Here is a 22,315-nt window from a genome sequence, read left to right on the forward strand (position 1 = left end):
GGTGTTTAGCTCTCCACTACAGCACCTGAAAACCTACGAGGCTCTGTGTTTTACGAATGGCTTCTGCACTATTTCTATTTATTTCCTATGCAGCACGATCTCACTGGGCAGTAGTTGAGACCTTTGCAAGACATCGACCCTGTTAAATGGATAATTCTACTTTTGCTGGATACATGGATAATTGCACTTTTGGCGTTACATGGATAATTACACTTTTGCTAATACATTTCACTGCAAGCGAACTTCTGTTTCCTTTTCGGAGTCTCCTTCACGCTCATGGCGACCATCGACATATGTGATACTGTTTCACTTTTCATTATCAGTTTATGTGGCAAGAAAAGTCCGGTTTGGAGTTTACAGCACTAATAGGATCTGAGCTTTGATGCACTTTGGGGAGTACATAAACAGAGCACTGTACCCAATCTGCACCGTACATCAGAGCGCTCTGGTGGCTGCCAACCTCTACCCCCTGCTCCCTCCCAGCAAGAACAGGACCCTGATTGAAAATTATGAACTGACTACCAAATAAGTAGGGCACAGAACAGCCATGTTTGACCCCCCTGCCCAGTGTCCGATAACACCAACCGTGAGATGCTGCTACTTGCCGCACTGTGCAACTGAGTTAAAATTTCTCCTCCAAAGGTTTTTTTAAAATTATAAATTATTTTTTTCTTCAGCCAATGATTGAAAGAAAAGGAAACGCAGTGTTTAAAATTTTGTGCACTCGTTTTGGGAAAACTAAAACAACGCTTTTGACCCACGCACGACGGTGGTGTAATCGAGCACTGAATTCTTTTTCCTGGGTAACTTATTATATATATTTTATTCAAGTTGTTTATTACTCACCTCATTCCCGCTGACAGCTACTCCGGATTTGCCAGCAGTCAGCGAGTCTTACAGCTCTAATAAAGATACATTTATATTCATGCAATATAAGAGGGCAGTCATTTTCAAAGGAACTCGCGAAAGCACAAGAGAATATTTATTTGACACAATGCTTTTTTTTTGTTTCAAATTTGGATACACTACAACAAGTACTATTTTCACTAGCAGAGCAGCAAGGAAGGGTTTAAACTGTAGGTTAGAAAAAAAAGAGTCAGTAGTTGCAGAGTTTTTAAACTTATGCCTTTGTTCATTGGAAGTTTGTAACTATTTTACATAAAGGTCTGGTCATGTAGTAAATCCTGTTTTTTTTAATGGAACTTCTGTTTGCTTTAAATATAATTTAAGAATGGTAGTTCTAAACTTCTTTTGAAATGCTTTCTTTTTGTATTCATTGTTTTAAGTTTATACCTGAAATAGGAAAGATAGTGTCTCTTACTCATTTTCCCAATTTTTTACTGCCTTTAACATCAGAATTTTAATATAGGGGCAAGGTGTTGAGGAGCAGGTAGCCCGGGTGCGCAGGACCATGGCAGGGAGACTCTAGCAATCATTTTATTCGAACGTTTCTGTTAGCCAGCTGAAGAATAAACTGGGGATACACGTTGCTCTAAAAGAAGGCAGTCATGAGATAACACTTGTTGATGGCAAGATCAGAAATATTGTAACAAAGAATGCTAAATTTACAGAGCCTCCTTCTGATTGGAGGAAAAAAAGTAAAACAGCGCAGACATGACCAAAGAGTAGGAGCTGAAACTGAGCTGCAGACATGTGTTATATCAAGGAGGGATAATGGACACACTAAACAGAACTGGGCATCATCGCTAGCTATGGGCCTCTATACAGTCATTAATCTAAATGATTTTTCAGAGAGTTTTGGGGGTACTGGTTGCTTTGTGAGATTCTGATATCTAAAACATTATAACCAGGGTGAATGAAATGTAGACACAGACTGCTGTAAGGCAGGTAGTGAGGTGTGGTGGTCTTTGTATGTGTTTTGGACGCACACTACAGAAGGACTTGTCAACAGTACAGAACAGTTCCAATGTGATCTTGGCGCCTACAATGAACCAGCCTAGAGTTTTAATGTTAGTTTTGTGTGACCTTGTCTTCTAGTGCTCAGTCGAGATCTTTGCATCCTATCAATGAGCTTTTTAAGAGGCTAGTGTTTATTGTGTTGTAGTAGGTCAGACATTCCTCCACCATGACTCTTATTATCACCATTATAGAAAGAACCTGAGCCATTCTTCTATGATGACCCTTCTGCTAGTAGGCAATGTATCACGATCCTCCGCCGAGCCGAAACCAGACACAGACATTGAACATTTAGCCCTCATCTTCCTTGTTAGGTTGAGCACGCATGTGCTTTGATCTGTTGTAAAGTATTGTGGGCTTTTAACCACACCCATCACTTTCACTCGTTTATGGGCTTGCCTTTCAAAAATTTGTTGTTATCATTGGTAAATGCTTTACGTTTGTCCTTCCTCTGGATGGTTTTGTTACCGCCTTGGACACCGACCCTGTTACATGGATAATTGCACGTTTGCCAATACGTTTGACTGCAAGTGAACTTCTTTTTCCTTTTGTGTCTTTCCTTCGCACTCACGCTCATGGCGGCTGTGGCACTTTGAAACGGAATACAGCAACATGCGTAAGTTTAACGTGCATAGTAAATTTGAATGTATCAGTGTTCCTTAAGTTCATGTACCTTCATAAATAATTCCTTATCACCACGTCTACTGCTGCCTCAGGCATTTGCACTCAGTAAAATGGACATGTGCCTGTCAGATACCTTAGAAAGCTGAACACCGACCTATTTTGTAGCGTCCTTATAAGATAATGTTCACTGGAGATGGACAGATGCGGAGAAGAGCAGAATGGAAGGGATGGAGACTGGGACATAGAGTGAGATGGGCAGAAGGACCGATTTGCAGAAATAGAGCATGCAATGTTTGGCGAGTGTTATATGAGGAAGGGAAAACATAGGAAGCCTGTCAAATGAAGGAATTCGAAGGAGAAAATAGAAAGAACTGCAGTATAAACCGGAGAAAGGAGGTAAATAGAGAAAGTAAAAGTGATGAGATATTGGACCAGATGTATCATACTTCACAACAGCGATTACCTAATTGCGATTTTTAACGAATCGCAATTAAGTAATCGCTATTGGAATGTATGAAACTCCAGGAGTTTCAAACTGCGATGCGCAAGGGCTCGCATATTAATATTCATGAGGTAGGTCACAATTTGCGATCCATTGTGAATGGCTACAATCAAAGGGATGGTGGCCTACTAGGCTCAGCCGACAACCATGTCTGTGATTGCTTTTCAATAAAGCAATCTTTTTTTTTAAATGCAGCCCGTTTTCCTTAAAGGAAAACAGGATGCATTTAATAATTAAAAATTTAAAGTTTATTTTTCATTTTTTAAGAGTAGGCAGTGGTCCATGGGACCACTGCCTGATCTTAAAAAATGTTTTTGCATGCATTCACAAAGGGGAAGGGGTCCCTTGGGGACCCCTTCCCCTTTGCAAATGGGTTACCACCTACTTGAAGTCACATTCACAGTCACAAAACAATCACACATAGCTCTGCGATTCGGTATTGGGAAGGGATGCCCTTGACATGCCCCTTCCTAATATCAAATCTATATGTAGTCGCAAATCCAATTTGCAATTCAGTAACAAGTTACCGAATCGCGAAGTGGACTTGTTTCATACCAAAATGCATTTTTGCGATCGCAAATGGCCCAAATCGCAAAAATGTTTGATACATCTGGCCCCTAGTGTGATATGGGAGGGAAGGGGATGAATTACATCCAATATTTGTACAACAGAAAAGAATATTTGAGGTTTAAGAGGGTGAAGTGTCTATTGTACCCAGGGGTGCAAGAATAGAAGGCAGTGATAAAAAATAAAAAAGACTTCTGCCCTGCTGGTATGGACTACATTAGGCATAGCAACCATCATTCAGAACAGCCAAGCCTAATCAAGGATTTTCACACCTAAAGCATTTAAATTTGCAAACCAAGCTGTATATATATGTACAGTTGTATAGATAGATAGAGTTGAATAGATAAAGTTGTACAGCTGGAGTTATATAGAAATATATAGTTGTATAGATAAATAGAACAGATAGAGTTGAATAGATAGTTGTATAGAGTTGTAGAGATAGAGCTGTATAGAGTTGTATAGATAGTACAATAGAAAGAGAGTTATATAGATGGAATTGTAAAGATAGATAGAGTTGTAGAGATAGAATTGTAAAGATAGATAGAGTTGAACTGATAAAGTTGTATAGTTAGAAAGAGTAGTACAGATAATGTTGTTTCGATAGAGTTGTACAGATAAAGTTGTGGAGTTAGAAAGAGTTGTACAGATGAAGTTGTATAGTTAAAAAGAGTTGTACAGATAGAGTTGCATATATTGAGTTGTTTAGATAGAGTTGTACAGATAGAGTTGCATATATCGAGTGGTTTAGATAGAGTTGTACAGATAGAGTTGCATATATCGAGTTGTACAGATAGAGTTGCACAGATAGAGTTGCATATATTGAGTTGTACAGATAGAGTTGCATATATCGAGTTGTACAGATAGAGTTGCATGTATCGAGTTGTCCAGATAGAGTTGCATAGATAGATAGCAAGAGTTGTTTAGATAGATTAAGTAGCATGGATAGATATAAAGAGTTGTGTAGATAGATTAAGTTGTATAGATATATAGCAAGGCAATATTTGATAGATAGATAGATAGATAGATAGATAGATAGATAGATAGATAGACAGATAGATAAATAGATAGGCAGGATTGGACAGACAGATAGATAGATAGATAGATAGATAGATAGATAGATAGATAGATAGATAGATAGAGTTGAATAAATAGATAGATAGATATATAGCTAGGCAGGAATGTATAGAAAGATAGTTAGATATATAGTGAGGCAGGATTGTATATATAGATAGATTTATAGCTAGGCAGGATTGTAGAGAGGATTTGATAGATAGATAGATAGATAGATAGATAGATAGATAGATAGATAGATAGATAGATAGATAGACAGGATTGTATAGATAGATAGATAGATAGATAGATAGATAGATAGATAGATAGATAGATAGATAGATAGATAGATAGATACATTGATGAACCAGCACCCCCCCCCAAACTAGTGTGTAAGTACAAACCCTGCTGCACACAGCCTTTAGCCATGCGCAACAAGGGTTAGCCTTGGGGACTGGCCTTCAGGCAGGCAGTGCATCTTGTCCCGGCAGATGCTTACATCTTCTGCCATGTGGTGCCTAGGATACCCAGCAGACTTGGCATTCAGTTGTGCCCTGCACCAATTCTTCCACAAGCTTCCAACCCACACTCTTATTCTTATCCTTAAATGTAAACGTATCACAAGCAGTGCATGATGGGGAAACAAGTTATAGTCAATTAACTAAATTATAACATATGAATTTCATTGTTTTTTGGGGTTTAATGTTAGCTCATGTCACATTCAAACACCAGACTATGGCATCACTATAACATTTGTTTTTTTTCCAGTTAATGTCTGTTTTTTAATGTAAGTTAAGGTCTTAGAACCTATCTGTTGGAAATTGGGTTTCTGGTTGACCAAGGTATGCACCCTGATCAAACAGGAACCACAATCATAGTCTGGGTAAGGCACAAGCAAACCCTAAATTACCCCGTGTGCATTCTCTGGTTGCTTGGCACAGAGCAGTCAGGCTTAATTTAGAAGCAATGTGTAAAGTATTTGTGCAACACTTAAAACAGTAAAACAGTAAAAACACCATAAAAAAAGATACCACACCTGGTTAGGAAAATAGGTCCAAAATAAATAAATAAAAAAGACCATAACAAAAAACATCCAATAAGTAGAACTTAAATTATGAATTTTGAATGAGTAAACTTGTAAAATAGCGCTTAAAAGCCAGAAGCACCAATCAGGGATATCTGGTAGTGTCGGCCAGGACAAAGTCAAGAGTTCAGGCTGACTGCAATGGAGTGCGGGCCTGCTACAGGAACACTTTTGGGTCCACTGAACCAAAGTACCTTAAATCCTGGTGATGAAGTGTTGCATTGTTTCTGAACTGCACAGTCAGGATGATGCGTGAACTTTCCTAGCAGTAGAGGAAAAGCATCGATGTTCTCCACACAGCGATGGCAATGCGTTGGTGGCGAGATGCACTAGAATTTGGTTGCAGGTTTCGACTGCGTCTCGGCAATACATTGATTCTGATGGTCGCGGAGGCTATGATATGGAACATCGCATCACATTGAGGCTGTTGTTGACGGGGATGCGGGGACCTTGAGCCAAAGAAAGCACTGCAGTGTTGGTCATGAAGGTGATGCGCCAGTTCTGTTCCAAGCAACAGTGGGGATTGTGCGATTGTCTCCACGCAGCAAAGGATGCGTCTGTTCTGCTGGAGTAAACACCTTAGGTCTACTTCAAAGGGCCCAGGACTGCGGTAGTACCTCTTGGCAAGACAGACTCATAGACAGCAGAGTCCAGGTGTAGAAGCAGGTTGAGGGGAAGAAGTTTATGTCCGTGAGACTTCACATCAGGAAGTCAGCCTGCTAGCCCTTGGAGTCACTCTGGGTTCAAGTGATGCAGGTCTAGTCCTTCTCACCCTGGCAGGGGACCAGTAAGCAGTAGGCAGCACAGCAAGGCAGGAGTCCAGCAGACCACCAGTCCAGGAGTGTCAGTCCTTCAGCAGCAGAGCAGTCAGTCCTTCTTCCTGGTAGAGGTCTCACAGTTCCAAATGTACTAAGCTGGTGGTGTCAGAGGTCCCGTACTTGTACCCATTTGGGCCTCTGAAGTGCATAGAGGCCTGCCCTTTCTGCTCTGGCTCTAGACTTACAACGGGGGGTCCGCAGCCATACGTGCGGTGACAGTACACAGCCTATTCAGGTGTAAGTTAGACTGGGTCCTGCTTCTCCCTCCCATCCTCTCAGGATGGCCCATCAAGTCACACCTAAACCGTCATTATGTGTGGCTATCTGGGGGAATACACAAAGCCTAGCTGTCACCCACCCCTGACAAGTGATCAGAGACAGGCAGCAGGCACCAAATGGCTAAAGTAACAAAATGTCAACATTTTAAAAGTGGAGGTTTCAGACTTTCAATGTAAATTTTACTTTACTATAAGTTCAGGATTTTAAATTGTGATTCCAGAAACACCAGACTTGAAGGCTTTTCTCTTCCCAATTGAAAATTACATTTATGAAGTGTACTTAGGTAATCCCAATGTTATCCTGTGGGAGGTATAGGCCCTGCAGCAGTGAAAACAAATGTAGGTGTTTTTGACTACCAGGACATGCTAAACTTAAATGTACATATCCAACTTTTTAAGTGCATTTCACCCTGCCCTCTGGGCTGTGCAGGGGGTACTGTAGGGGTGACATATATGTATGGAAAGGAAGGGTTGGGCCTGGCAAAAGGTTCAGTTTGCTAGGTGGAAATAACAGTGTAAACCTGCACACACAGAATCTGAAATAGTAGGTCTGGGACATGGTTAAGGGGCTACTTAAGTGGGTAGCACAATCAGTGTTGCAGGCTCACTGGTAGCATTTTACTTACAGGCCCTGGGCACATGTAGTGCACTTTATTAAGGACTTATACATAAATTAAATATGCCGATTGGGTATAAGTCAATTTATCATGTTTTATGGAAAGATCACATGCACTTTAGCAGTGGTTAGTAGGGGGAAAACAAGGTCAGCAAAAGTGAAGAATGAAGTTAAGAAGTTTGAGGATGACCCTGGAGATAGGATCTTTTTCCAAAATGACCCCCCTCTAGCGTAAAGATAGGCTAGACTAATCAATCTTTTGATGGACTTCCTTGCTTAGGCAATAGAATGTGGACAATGGTCCTCTACTCTAGGGAACTAGCTAATTCTATGCCTTTCTGAACTCAGTTGGAACTCTCCCTTTATACTCTCTTGAGCCTTTAAACTGATGCATGGAGAACCCTTCTCCTCATCTGTGGACACCGTCTGTGCAGCACCTAACCTTAACTTCCTCACAAATGCATCCGAGTAGGCAGATAGTATCACCATGGCCAACAAAGTGATGTGGCCTATTCTGTCCTTTGGACCAGACTTCTGATCCTAATCCAAGGAAATCTGTGTCCATAAGAACAGTAACCAACAGAAACCACTGACATCTGCCAGTGTCTCAAGCCATTCTCTGGGCCATCCACTGCTAGGTGAAAGCCCAGTGGGGCCAATGGGTAAACCTCTCTTCTAGTCTTAGGGGTGACAAGGAGTTCCCTATGGGATCCGGAGGTTTCTCTGACCTCTGAGGTGTCTCAGAGTGGGGATTATAGCCCCAAGTGCTTTGCAACTACCTTCACTCTACATCCAACCAGTTCAGGGGTGGTATCCTGAAACTGGTCACTCAGGCTCTATACCCTAAGGCTACACAGGGGTCAAGGGTGAGTCCTCCTCACCTTGCCCCCACATCTGGACTCCCGTACCCTCCCCTTGTGAGTGGTACTCCCAGAAAACTGAACGGTCAGGGCATCTTATATTGTTGCCTCTTCAGTTCTCCTGACACTGGGGGAAACTCATTCCGGAGAAGGCAGTCTATGGAAATGTGTGGACTAACTATGGCCCTCCTCTGGGTCATCGCACCCCACTGAAGGGATACCAGGGCCATAGGGCAGAAAAAGTGGGCGTGGGTCACCCTACAGACCTGACCGGTATTCTGTTCCGAGAACACTAGCTTTTCCATTACCCAACAAAGAAAAGCTGCAAAATATCCCCCCCCCCACATTTTCTTTCCTGAAAATTATGCTGTGGGTACAATATTGAGGCAACTGGAGGACTCAGTTAGGTGAACGTACATTGCTAAAACATGCTGTTATGGGCAGATCACAATTTGAATCCCAGCAAAGATGGCTCAGCCCTCTGTCCCTCCTAGGTGCATAAAGAGAGTGTCATTAAATTGGGTCGCAATAGTAACTGATTAGAAATAACAAATGTGTGTTTTGCTGCGTCATCTGCCCATACTCAGTGTGCCATATCTGTACCATACCTACATCACCTTCACTTCTTCATCCCTTTCTTCTCCTCTAACAACTACTGCTATACCTGGCTCTGAATTCACCATCTTTTCTCTCATATGTCATTATTACCCCTTCAGTCCACATCACTCCACTCACTCACTTTAATCTCCCTGCAGCACCTATCTATGCTCGCTCTCGCACAAATCAGCATATCAGGAGATGACATCACAACCTATCACATCATTACATCCAAGAACATATAGTACCATTGCTTATAAGTGCACCACTTTTTCCTCTATGCCATAGTGATGCACTTACGCACTTGGATGGTAAATACTATACTAGGCCAGTTGTTCAACACTACACCACCACTAAAACACAAGAAACCACCCACTGACTACCTAGACCCAGACCTATCTCTCCTTCCATGTTACCTTATATTGTTACAGTATTGTAACCTGTCAAAGCAACAACATATACTAACACACCTTGTATGTCACCTCCAGACTTTGCACCTTATCACCTCACACAACACTGCACTGCACAAACACCCTGAACATCTAAAAATTATTCACATCATACTCCCCTATACTAACCTATCATATAATAACTTACTCTAAAGCAACAATCACACATCATAATACCATGTTACTCATTCCATATCTTATTTCAACACAACAGACCAACCATAAATCCTCACCAGTACCAAGCCTAACCACACAACACCAAAAACAGCAAAAACACGTAACAACTACACACACAGTCCCATTTTATCTCCACATTCCCCTCCTAACAATTTTGTCGCTCCACACCACACTGCTGCACCAGGATATGTCACTGCTAGAGCCATACACATCCCCACAGCACAACCTTACCTCCCAGACCAATAGTCAACCAATTAACCAAACAGTTCCACACAACAGTGTATTAGACCTACATTCACAGTGAAATTCACATGCACTATTCAAGTGCCTGCACACTAACTAACCCAGTGCTACTCCTTAGCTCAGCAACTTGCTTGCTCGCATCAACTCATATTTTCACTTTGTCACACTAGTAAAGTAAAAGAATGTCTATCCTAGGAAATCAACTCTTATGAGGGCAAGCAGAGTGTCTAACTATATGACCATTAAACCTTTTTACCATATGTTGCACTAGACAATTTCCTGTGGGACTCTCTCCCTGACTGCTGACTTTCTGCAAAGCTAACCTCATAATACAGAGAAAACATAAGTACCCAAAACATCATTTTCATTCTCTCGGGCCCCAGCAGGGTCTCTGTAGGAAAGAAAAGGCTGGGGCTAGGTAAACACAGGAACATGGGCCAAGGAACAGGGCACAACTTCTATAGGTCAACACCAAAAACTCAGGATCTCAAGTACGTATCAAAATAACTACCCCTCAAATGTAGGGACACCTGCAATATAACCAAATTCATCACCAGTATCATTATTCTAAGTTTGGAACCATTAGTAGATGCACCATATTACAGCCATTCCTTCTAGCCGTTTATAGCCATTAGAGGGATACAAGCCCCCCATTCATAAGTGATCAATCATAATCCCATTTGCATCAGTCAAACAATAGCTGGCACGACTCTGGTGAAGGAGTACATGAGTTGATCCACCATGGCAAACCACCATGCACAATCCATTATATATCACACATTCACATGGGTTAGGTTGGAAAGTCACATGACCAAGCCTGCCTTATGAAACATCTCTATAAGGATAGCCTATGGCTTTCAAGCTACCAGTATCAATCTGTGTCAGTCAGTCAAAATTCCTTTTTTCAGCAGTATGCCATTAAAGTACAAAATCATTACACATAAGATTAAAACAACAATAACAGAACATTATTCACATGACTGATTTACATAGCTAAATATAATAGCTAAAATCAGCTTAACCGTGATTGTACCTAAAAGAAACCAGAAATAGATGTAAAAAGGACCATAAACGAACTACAGATAAAATGACAAGAAATAGCGTAAAATAAGCAATACCTCAAAACAAAACTTTATTCGACTTTCAGGAAGTCATAAAAGAATCAAGTAAAACACATCTATATACATGAACACAATAAATATATAAAATGATAAAATAAATAATAAAAATATTAGTACACATCCTTAATTTATCCATATACAGATATGTAAAACCTTAATAAATTTAAGCCAGTACGCCAATGAACTTCCTTGTGGTTAATCCTGATGATAAAAGATTTGCTAAAAAAATTCCACACATTTCAATAAGATTAGGCCTATACTCCCATAGACTTCCTTGCAGTCAATAATGAACATAGAAAGTTTGCCAAAATTCCACACATTTCAATAGAAGATAAAACCTGTAGGCTAAAATACGCATCACAACACTGGTGCAGGTTAATCAGTCTCAGGAGAGGCAGTAAAAGGCATTTTCAATGTTTGTCATAAAATTTACAAAAAAAGACCATGTGCATCGTAGATTGGGCTGCCTTCGCATCACAGGGGCATACTCTTAAGGGTGTACTCCAGTCATTCATGATCAGGAAGGTTACTAAACGGTGGAAAGTATCTAAACGTAATCTTGTAAGGACAAAACGATGTTGAGGGTTTGTCACGTTTGCTAAATAAGGCTGCATGGCTTCCGATTAGTTGATTAGACATAACACTAGTTTTTTTTTATTCAACTTCCCATCGCTGTTCTTCCAGGTGCTTCGGTGTCAAAGCCCTCAATTCTTTCCTGGATATTTTTTCCAGTGATTCTGGGTTTATGTAATAGTCTTTACAACCCATATTTCCGCAGAAGGTCATAATGTATCTCAACCAGGGAACTCTTCACAAGTGTGTTAGCCTCATGCAATCAGATAAATGGTCTTGTTTAATCCAGTGTGCTTGGAGGTCCACACTTTGTGGCATAATAATAATAGCTGTATCTTTATTGGATCAGCTACAAAAGAAACCCCTAATTCAGCGAGACTAATATTTGATGATGTGTCATTTGGTACCATTAGTAAGTATCTGAGGAAATCATTTTCCGCTGTCTGAATCGAGTTACAATTGGTATACCCCCAAATACCCGCTCCATACATAGCAGCCGCAATACACTTAGCTTTGTAGATTTTTACCATATTCGGTGGGGTAATCCCCCCTAGCTTTTTTGAAAAAATCTTCAGGGCCGCAGTTGTTTTAATGTTCTGATTTTTTTTTGCTTTCACGCAGTGTGCCAAAGAACCCTGATTGTCGAACATTATGCCCAGATATGAAAAACTACGGGCTGTCTCCACTTTGTCCTCATGGATAGTAGTGTTGTAGGTCTTACTCGTTTTCCTTCCGCAATTCATTGTAAAAGTTTTGGAACGATTGACTGTAAGTCCCAAATCTGTCATGAAGATCATACAAGTAGTTCAAAGTTTTGGAGGGCTAACGGTGTCCTAGCCATGAGTATTGCATCATCTGCGTAAAGCAGTACAGGGACAGCACGGTTACCTATTTGGGGAAGGTCTTTACATTTGCTTATCAGTGCACGTTCTAAATTATTTATGTACAGTGAGAACAAGAGTGGAGCTAGGACGCAGCCTTGGCGCACACCTCTGTATATGCCAAAGGGCCTGGTGCATTCCCCTCTCATCCCATACCTTACTCTTGCTCTACACCCTGTATACAGATCCCTTATAAAGTGAACTGTTGTTAATTCGACCCCCATGCTTTTTAAAATGTCCCATAACTTCCCACGTAATGCGCAGTCAAATGTTGACGATAAGTCTATGAAGGCCAGGTACAAGTTACCCTCTCTGGTCTTTGTATACTTCCCCACTAAAATACTTAAGTTCAGGTTCTGTTCCACTGTACCTATTCCTGTGCGGAAGCCGTACTGCACTGGGGATAAGATGTCATTTCCTTCCGCCCACGTTTGGAGTCTGTTTAAGATTATTCTCCCCGCTAGTTTAGCTGATGTGTCGAGCAGGGAGATTGGCCTATAGCAGGCTGGATTGAGGCGGTCACCTTTTTTGTATATAGGGATAATAATAGAATCTCACCATGTCGATGGAGGGTCTTGTATACAAAAGGCCCTCAGTACCTTCGTCATTAGAGGGCCCCCTAGGTGTGTGTTTGCTTTATATAAATCTATTGGGACTCCGTCGGGGCCCGGCGCTTTCCCCGTTTTGCTTATGTTTATGGCTTCCACTACCTCCTCTAGACTGAACTGAGGTATTACAGCTAAACGTGGGCCTTCCAGGGAATCTAGGGCCTTTGAAGAGTCCGGAGGGTCTATGTCACTGGATTGATGGTATATCTTGGAAAAATACATGATCCAATCCTCTTCCGAAATTGCAATTTCCATTCTAGGGATATCTCTATTCCCTAGGACGGGAGTGTTTATTATTTTCCAGAAGAGGATGTTGTCCTTTTCAAGGCTGGCTTTATGTAGATTTTCCCACCAGTCTCCTCTCAGGGCAGATTTCCTCTTTTTTATGGCTGTCTTATATGCCTGTCTACAGATACGTATTTCAGTCGGGCATCTTATTCGGGGCACTTAAGGCTTTTTTTAATCTCGTGTGTGCTTTTGTACAATCATGGTCGAACCAGCTGCTTTCCCTTTTTTTCCCTGTCCTCCCGACCTAGTAGTAAGGACTTCTTTCACGCCTTGCGTTATCTGCAGAAAAGCACTTAAGCATTTACCTGGAGCCATGTCCTCACTAAGACAGTCTGCGAACGCTTGGTTATATTCACGTAATAGGTGTTTCAATAGAGCCTGTGGATCTATCTGGGACCATCTCAGTGTATATCCATTACCGGGGGCTAATACAACATCATTTACCGTCATGACCTTATCATCTTTAGCCAATGTGGTGGGAGTTAATGAGAGTTCCAGACTCTGAGGGAAGTGGTCGCTTTTTGCAATGTCATAAATTGTATGGTTAATAAAATAATATGCAAAGTGGGTTGACATTAAAACATAATCAATCACTGTTTCAGCGCCCCTTCCATTAAAATTTGGTTTAAACAGTGGTTCTTTAGAATATAATTCATTTGCAAAAGACAGGTTATGTTTTTGGGCCACTGAGTTCATCGCATCTCCTTGGATAGTATGTGAAAAATAAGGCCTTGGGCCATTATCTTCAGTTTCCCAGCCGCACACCCTTTCCGAAAGTTGTTTACAGAGGTGAACATTAAAATCACCGCCCCATATAATAAGAGTCTTGCATCTATTATGTGCACATATTTTCTCTACGTCCTCTCCCATCTCTATTAAAATTTTAAGAACTTCTCTTGGTGATGCGTTATTATAAAAATTTATAACTACTAGCTGGGTATTCTGATCCAGGTTACACTCTATCATTGGTAGTGTGGTCTCGTAATTTGCATTTTTAAATTCTGTAGCCACAGTTTATTAGAAATATATGTGCATAAACCTCCTTTTGGCCTACCGTGTCTGGTCTGTACAGCTGGTGTATGGAATGTCTTATAACCGTTTATGTGATTTAATAACCAGGTCTCCTGGAGGCATATGCAAGAGAAATCTTCAATAAAGTTCACCCAAAGCTCGTTATTAATCTTATTAGTTAGGTCTGCCACATTCCAATAAAGTATGACTATTTCCATGTTCTGGTGAGGTTGGGGACGCGCCTTCTCTGTGGTTGGTGAGAGTGTTCCACCATCTATTGTATAGATTGTTGTCGAAAGGGAGTTTCTCTGATTCGAATGGGTCTCTACAATGTTCCTATCAGATACCACTGCGTGCAGTCTATCTCCCCTATTCATGCTAATCCCTTCTATATTTGCTTCCGGGACTGCTTCATGAAAGGAATCTTTCTTATTCATGCTAAGTCAATCCAGATCTTCTAACGTTGTGAGAGGTTGAAATCTATTGCTAGAATGAATGGAGTCCGGACTATTTGAAGCTTGTTTGTTTACAAGTTGTAGATTCCTAGGGATGTGCCCTGGGGGTCTTTGATAGAAAAAACCCAGGGGTAGTAGAGAGATTCCTTGGTAGGTGGGTTGTCTAGCTCCTAATTTGCGAATGATAGTGTCCACTAAGTCTGGGGTTTTGAATAAAAGGACTACACAATCTCCTTCCAATACTTTCTCCCTACTTCCTATCCACTTGACTCTTCTAATAAGCAATACAAAAACAAGGTTAAAATCTTGTACTATTCCAGCTTGAATTAATCTACACCTGCTTCCACCAGTTTGCATCGTTTCCGAGTAAGATGAGGGACACGATAACCAAGTAAAATAAGGTTCCAGGAAGCTCGTGCTTGAAACCTGGCCATAGGGATCAAAGGTTTTTAAAGTCAAAGCCCCATTGAATCTAAGATTCGAGATGTACTCAAAATATTGTTTTTTAACTAGTGCCTTTGCATTAGTAGGTAGGCACTCTGGGCGAGTAAACAAATTCTCCAAACCTAAGTTCCTAAAAGAGGTTTGCAAAAATGGGAGCCACGGAATTCTATTAGAATTGGCCAGTTATATACAATCAGTCATGCAATCTTGTACCAAACTGTCTGCCGGATTTGACTAGATTTTCAATCAGAGCAGGAGTGGGGCAACAGCAATTAGATCCTCAATATGCCATAATCCCAGTTCCTCATGACAGATAATGTTTGCTACATTCTTGGGTACCATCAATAATCTATGCACAAATTTGTTCTCTACATGTTGGAGCGAGTCTGCTTTGGTCTGACCCCCACAAACTTGCCCTATATGTGGCTGCTTGTACACATTTGGAATTATAGAGCATTGCAGTCTGATGAACTGGTCTTTGGCCATAATTTACGGGCAAAATGAAATATTGTTTCCAGATTTCTCACCATTTGTTGAGTCTTGATAGGAAGGTGGGAATTCCATGACATAGAAGAACTTACATGCAAACCTAGGTAACAAAAATCTTTTACTTTATTTATGATGTTCCCTCCCATAATAAATCATTTAGATCTTGTATTTCGGGGACCACAAGTCATAGCATACGACTTTGTAAAATGTACTCTCAAATCTAAATCTTGCATAAAAAAATAAAAAAAGGTCCAACAAACTTTGCAGGCCATTAGCTGTACAGCGATTAAAACTGCATCATCAGCATACAGAAGGAACGGGAGCTGTCTCAAACCCATCCTAGGGAAATCCTTTCAATTTTTTACTAAAAAACCATAAAGTCCGTTAATATATAACAGAAACAAAAAAGGTGCTAGAATGCAACCCTGTCTGACTCCTCGCATAGATGGAAAGGAGGAAGACCTCTATCCGTGCCGCCCATACTGCACCAAAACCGTTAGGTCAGTATATAGACGTTTGGTTCACTCCAGCAAGTTCCAATCGACCCCCAGAGATTCCATAATCTGCCAGAGTTTCCCCCTGTTCACCAAATCAAAAGCATTCGATAGATCAATAAAAGCCAGGTGAATAGATTTTTTTCTAACAGTAACATATTTGCTAAGAATGAGGTGCAAATGTAATGCTTGTTCGACTGTACCTGAACTGGGTCTAAAACCGTATTGGATTGTGGAGAGGATCTCTGCCTCCACCACCCATTCCTCCAACCGTGTCAAAATCACACTCCCAGTATCTTAGCAGTAAAATCTATAAGAGATATTTACCGATAGCCGGTTGGATCTCTCCTGTTACCCTTTTTTTAAAATGGGAATAATTATGGCCAGTTTCCAAGAAGAGGGAATATCTCTTTTTACTACACTTTTTAGTACATTTGAAACTAAAGGGCCCCAAAGATCTGGCATGGACTTAAAGATATCGACGGGGACCCTGTCCGGGCCAGGTGCTTTCCCTGGTCTTAGTCGATTAGTTGCTGTGTTTACCTCATGTAACTCAAAGGATAAGTCAATTATATTCAAATTCGATTCTGAAGGGCTCTTGTCACCACATTCATCCCCCTCAGGTGAGAAATTGCTTCCACACTGAAAAACACTTGTGAAATGGTTCACCCAAACCTCTTCTGGTATCAAGCAGTCATCTTCTTTATTGACATGTTCCGCAAAATAAGGGTAGTTTACCACCTTCCAAAATTATGCTGTGTCCTTCAGTTCGGTAGCTGCCAAGAGATCATCCCATGCTCTAGTTCTGATTTCAGATTTCCTCTCTGCCAGAGCTGCCTTATGTTGTCCCCTTGCCATTCTAACTAGGCCATGGGAAAGGCGAGTAGATCTAACGGCTTTTTTAAATTCTTTATGGGTAGTAGTACAGGTGGAGTTAAACCATTGGCATGCTCCAGGGCCCCAGGGAGTCCTGTCACTCACTAATGCCTCAGAAACAGCATAACTTAAATGTTCAAATTCCAATACTAGGCAATCATGGAAAGGATGTTGCGACAAACATAAATTAATGCTCTCCAATTTTTGTTTAATTATTTTCTGATTGAAAGTCTTTGGATCTACCCTTTCCCATTTCATGAGGAGACCGGGATGTTTTTTAAAAAAGGGTTTCTCTCTATTAATTAAAGCTGGTTTACTATTAAAAGCAAGGTTAATACATTGGGGATTGTGATCACTGGCACAATGTGGTATAATCTTAAAACCGGTTATTTAGTGAAAATCAGAAGAGCTGATCACAATGAAGTCGATAATACTCCCTTTGGAGTTCCCTGTGAATGTAGGTATATTTTGGTTATATGCGGCAGCCTTCTCCCTTGCGTATACAAGAACAAATATATAGATAAAAGTATTTAAAACTTCGCCTTGATGTGTGTGAATAAAATGGGTTGACAGCTCTCTACCCTCTATGGCGTTATTGCACAGATGTGGAACTTTGTGGTTGCACAGTGGCATGTTAAAGTCTCCTGCCCATATGATAATTAACTCATTATCCTGGAGCTTATCAAAAGAATCAAGAAAATCTATTACCTCCTCAAAACTTCCCTTCAGAAGATTGCACAGGATATTGTTATAAAGTTTTATTAACAGAAAGCCCTTACTCCCCTCAATTAGTTGTAAAATGATCATAAAATATGATGAAGACCAGATTAAAGATGCCTCCATTATAGGTAATTGTAATGAAACAAGAACCAGGAGCGCTCTACTTGCCCTTCCCGCTGATATACAGAAAAGTAACCATCCAAATGGAAAGGGTCCACAGACCAGGTCTCCTGCAGGCAAATGATATCATGAGTAGAAATAAAATCACGCCACTCTAAGTTCTTAACCTTTGACCGGAGCCCCGCAACATTCCAACTAATTAATGTTTACGATTCGGAGCCCGGCCCTACCACCATTTCCTCACCAGTAATAACAGCTGCCGAGGCATAAGGGGGAATATCTGTTTTATCAAGCCCAATCTGTGGAGCAGGAACATCATACCCAGCACCCTCCGCTGACCCCTCCAGAACCCCTCTTGGAAGCCAGACCTTGATAGCATGTCAATCATTCTCAACTAGGGGAATCAAGTCCTGGTGGCAGCTGGTGGTAAAGAAGTTAGACCGGGTATAGGTAGTGGCTGACCCTGCTTTGTAATTGCGTTGAACAGCTTTAGAGCAAGGAGGTAAAAGATTTGGATCATAAAAGTAACTTAGTGGATAAATTTGAAGCCCTTCTTCCTTCCTGGTATGATAAAACAGATCGGCCAACAAACATTTGACTAGACCGGGATTAACAAAGTTAATCACAACACAGTCACCCTCATGTACTTTCTTTGAAGGTCCAACCCATTTCACTCCATGTGCCATAAGAATCTTGTTATTGAACTCTCCTTGGTAATTGGATTTAGTCGTAAACCAATGAGCACATTTCCTCATTAATGCCTGAGTGTCTTCATTATGACAGGGGTGTAAAGGAGGCACATTCACTAGGACCAAAACATACGGGGTGCAATCAGGTGGAAGATGAAAAGGCGGCTCTACTCGAGTATTGATGGAATTGTTGTGATGAGTGGTTGAGCAAACTGGGCAGACTACCTTACTACTTTTCAGAGTGGGATTGGGCTCCATTGATAAAGGTTCAAGACTGGCTGTAGGATGTTCAAGACGTGAACCAAAATCGTTAGTTGGAACGTTTTGCAGTGCTTCTCCATTTTCAGGCAGTACCTCCCCCATATAGAGATTACCCGAATCAGGAGGTCTTAAAGTTGTTTGAGAAATCATCCTGATCATATTGGTATGAAAATGTTCCAATTTCTTAGATATTAAAGTAACAAGTTTCTCTTCTAAGGCAGCACAGAATGGTTTGAGAATAGAGTCAATTAAGTGTATGGGATTATCCCGTAATGCTCCCTTCTCTCTGTAATCAAGCTTAGAATTATCAGATGGCAAATCAGGAGCTGCCAAGTGACAAACAGGGTGTTCCAGATTAGTATAGAATTTCCTCTTGGGCCCTGGGTCTCGTTTTGTAGTTTTGGGATGGGAACCCGCTTTTCTCTTTTTCAGTGGCAAGGATACCATGGGGGAGCAATCAATATTGGATTCTCTTATAGCTTACATGTAGGTATCTCCTTTTACAGGGTGGCGAGTGTCAGGGTTGGAAACTGTCAGAGGTCCCTGAATCCCTTGGTTAGACTCAATATGAACCCCAATTGTTTTTTCCACCTGTACAATTCCAGATTCTATGGCCCCAATGACAGAAGATAAATAACTGGTAATTGTGAGTTGAGTTGACTGAGTTAACGGGCCCTGGGAACCGTCCCCGTTTTGCAGATTCATTTTCTTTTACCCATAACAGGCAATGAAAAACACACACCCTAAGAAACCAAAATATATCTGGGCATAGTCTTTTTCCCAGGGTAAAGAGATCGAGGGGGGGCCCTTACCTCTTGTCTTCCCAAAAATCAGTTTTCAAGGGGGTGGCCCAGCCTCTTCCAGGCAATGACGGGCGAAAGACGGGCCCACCCTCTGCCTGGGCTTTGCCTGGCCGCGGCTCGCACGCATCCTGTGGTGCTGGGAGTCAGGCAGTGCTTTGAGCGTGCAGGGAAAGCCTGACCCCTCCCCGGTCTCCTTAGCGGTGCAGGGGCTTGGCGTCCCCCTGGTTGGCGTCTCTCTCCCGTGGTGTGGGGAGTCAGGCAGCGCTTCGAGCGCACAGGGAAAGCCTGACCCCACCCCCGGTCTCCTTAGCGGTGCAGGGGCTTGGCGTCCCCTGGATGGCGTCTCACCCCCATCTGTGATGGAACGAGGAATCCTGCAGTGCAGAAGTCACATTGGATGAACTGCACCTGCAGGCTCTTCTGTACAAAGCGAAAAGAGGTTAAGTTACTAGCACATTCTGCACTATACAAATGGCCAGTAATGTTATAATCACATATCCATTCACCACTAACTGCACTCCCTACTAGTTTAGTGTTCCATGTATTTTCATACTGAAACAATAGGCAAAGCCTAGTGATAGGAGAAATGGCACATACAACTATACAAAAATCATTTTCATATCATATCACTGTGTCATGAGATTGGTTCTAGAGAACACACAATAATAGTGCCTGGTTCTGCAGCTAATCCTTTCAGGTTAGAGTGCTGGATTCTGCAACACAATGCAAAGGCAATGAGGAAAGGGGTCATGTGGTCAAGGATAATGTGAGAGCTCAAAACCAGGGCGAAAACAGCCAGAGAAAGGACAAAAGATGAGAAACCAAGAATTAGGGGGTTAAATGAGGACAACCTTCTCTCAATTACCTGGAGAAAAAGACCATGTAGTTAGGTCAACATTAACTCTATAACAACCTAGCTTAGCAATTAATGCACCTGGCAACAATTAGACACCATAAGACAAAGACTCTGACAGTTTGTCCATGAAGGAAACTGCAAACCACAGAGGAGTTCCTTGACCATCTAGAAGAATGAGGCAAAAGGTTGGGTTGCTTTATAAGGTCTTACAACTCCGAGGTGCTTTGTAAAATCCTTAACATGTAGAGGAGAGGTATTTTATTCTTTACAATACAAGGTCACACCACCACCTTTCCCACATGCTACTTAAATTCTTGGTGTCTTTCTATTTTGTATGAAAGTGGTGGAGACATGAAGAAAAAGGGAAGAATCTAGTGTGCAATCAAAAAACATAAAAAACTTGATAGTAATGTATTGCAAAAAGATATTAGACTCAATTTAATGTAAGTCAGACTTAAAACGTATTGAGGCTCAGAATGTGTAAAAAAGGCAGAAAGATTCTACGTTTCCTGTAATGACCATTAGTGTGCATAAAATAAATATATTGTCATAAATATCTCCTTTTTGCTCATCACTGTATGTTTTAAACATCACAGATCATAAGAATGAAAAGCTGCTCCAGTTGCAGTTATGCCTGTGACCTGCCTTTCACTTTACCATCTGGCTCTGGCAGAAGGGATTATGACATCTTAACTCAATTGTAATAATTCCAGTTGAGCATCTACTTCACTTGTTGTTGTAAGAAAGTTAGAGAGCGGCTTTTATGCAGGGATTTTGGCCTCTCATGTACTACAAACAGATGGTACCCATAGCCAACAAAGGCTAAGTGCAGCCTGGAAGGCTCATATCCTTCCTTCAAATGTAGCACATCAAGGGGAGAGCACATGACAACATTAAAATTAAAAAGCTATGTTTGAAAGACTGCAATATCCACCCCTTCATCCTTCATGAAGTACTACCACAAGGAAACCTTTGTTCTACAAACCACTACAAGCACACGCACACCCACGCTTGTACAAGCCAAGAGAAGATGGCAAAACATTGTGTGAGGCAACCACCCACTGGGAAGACCCACAATCACAGACAACATTCTGCTATATACTTTAAGAGGCCCCAAGATGCAATGGAATGAGTAAATACTGTGCAATAAAAATGTGTATCAACACAGAAAATCTAGACTAACAACATTATTTAATAACATTTTGCACTGCATTATCTGTGAAAGATATTATGCATTTAGCGTATCATTTTGTGTGTGCTACCTGTTTGTGTTTATTGTGTCTTGTAGATAAACATTGTGATCTGTGTGGCCTGTTGTTATATTGATTGCATGAGGTATGCTCTTTTAATTTGGTGGCCTCTGGTGTTAGAGTGCAGTATTAGTTATGTGTCTCTTGTGGTTGATGGTGTTGCATGGTTAGATACTATCTAATTGGTCTGTTATGTTTATTGGTGTTAGCAAGTTAATTGGGTCACATGTTTGTATCTGTGCATTAATACTGATGAAGAACAACAGAGCAAGACCTCTGGGGTTTTGGAGCAGTATTGATTCTGGAAGAGAGGTCTGTGTGTATCTCTGTTGACAGAGTTCAGAAATTATATATATTTAAAATTGAATTACCACCTTGTTGATGGTGTTCATTTGCACACTTTGTGCTCTGGTTATATGATGTTTTGGAACATCCTATGCCACTTAACTCTGTGTTGGCTGCAAGAGAATGTGGTGTTTGGGTATCAAATGTAACTTATTGTGGTGGTTTCTTCTTGTGTAAAGTGTTCATCACTCCTATGAATTTCCTTTTTCAACTGCACTGAATAATCAGGTGATGGCTTGCATAATTCGG

The sequence above is a fragment of the Pleurodeles waltl genome, chromosome 8, assembly GCF_031143425.1.
Source record: "Pleurodeles waltl isolate 20211129_DDA chromosome 8, aPleWal1.hap1.20221129, whole genome shotgun sequence".
Classification (NCBI taxonomy): Eukaryota; Metazoa; Chordata; class Amphibia; order Caudata; family Salamandridae; genus Pleurodeles; species Pleurodeles waltl.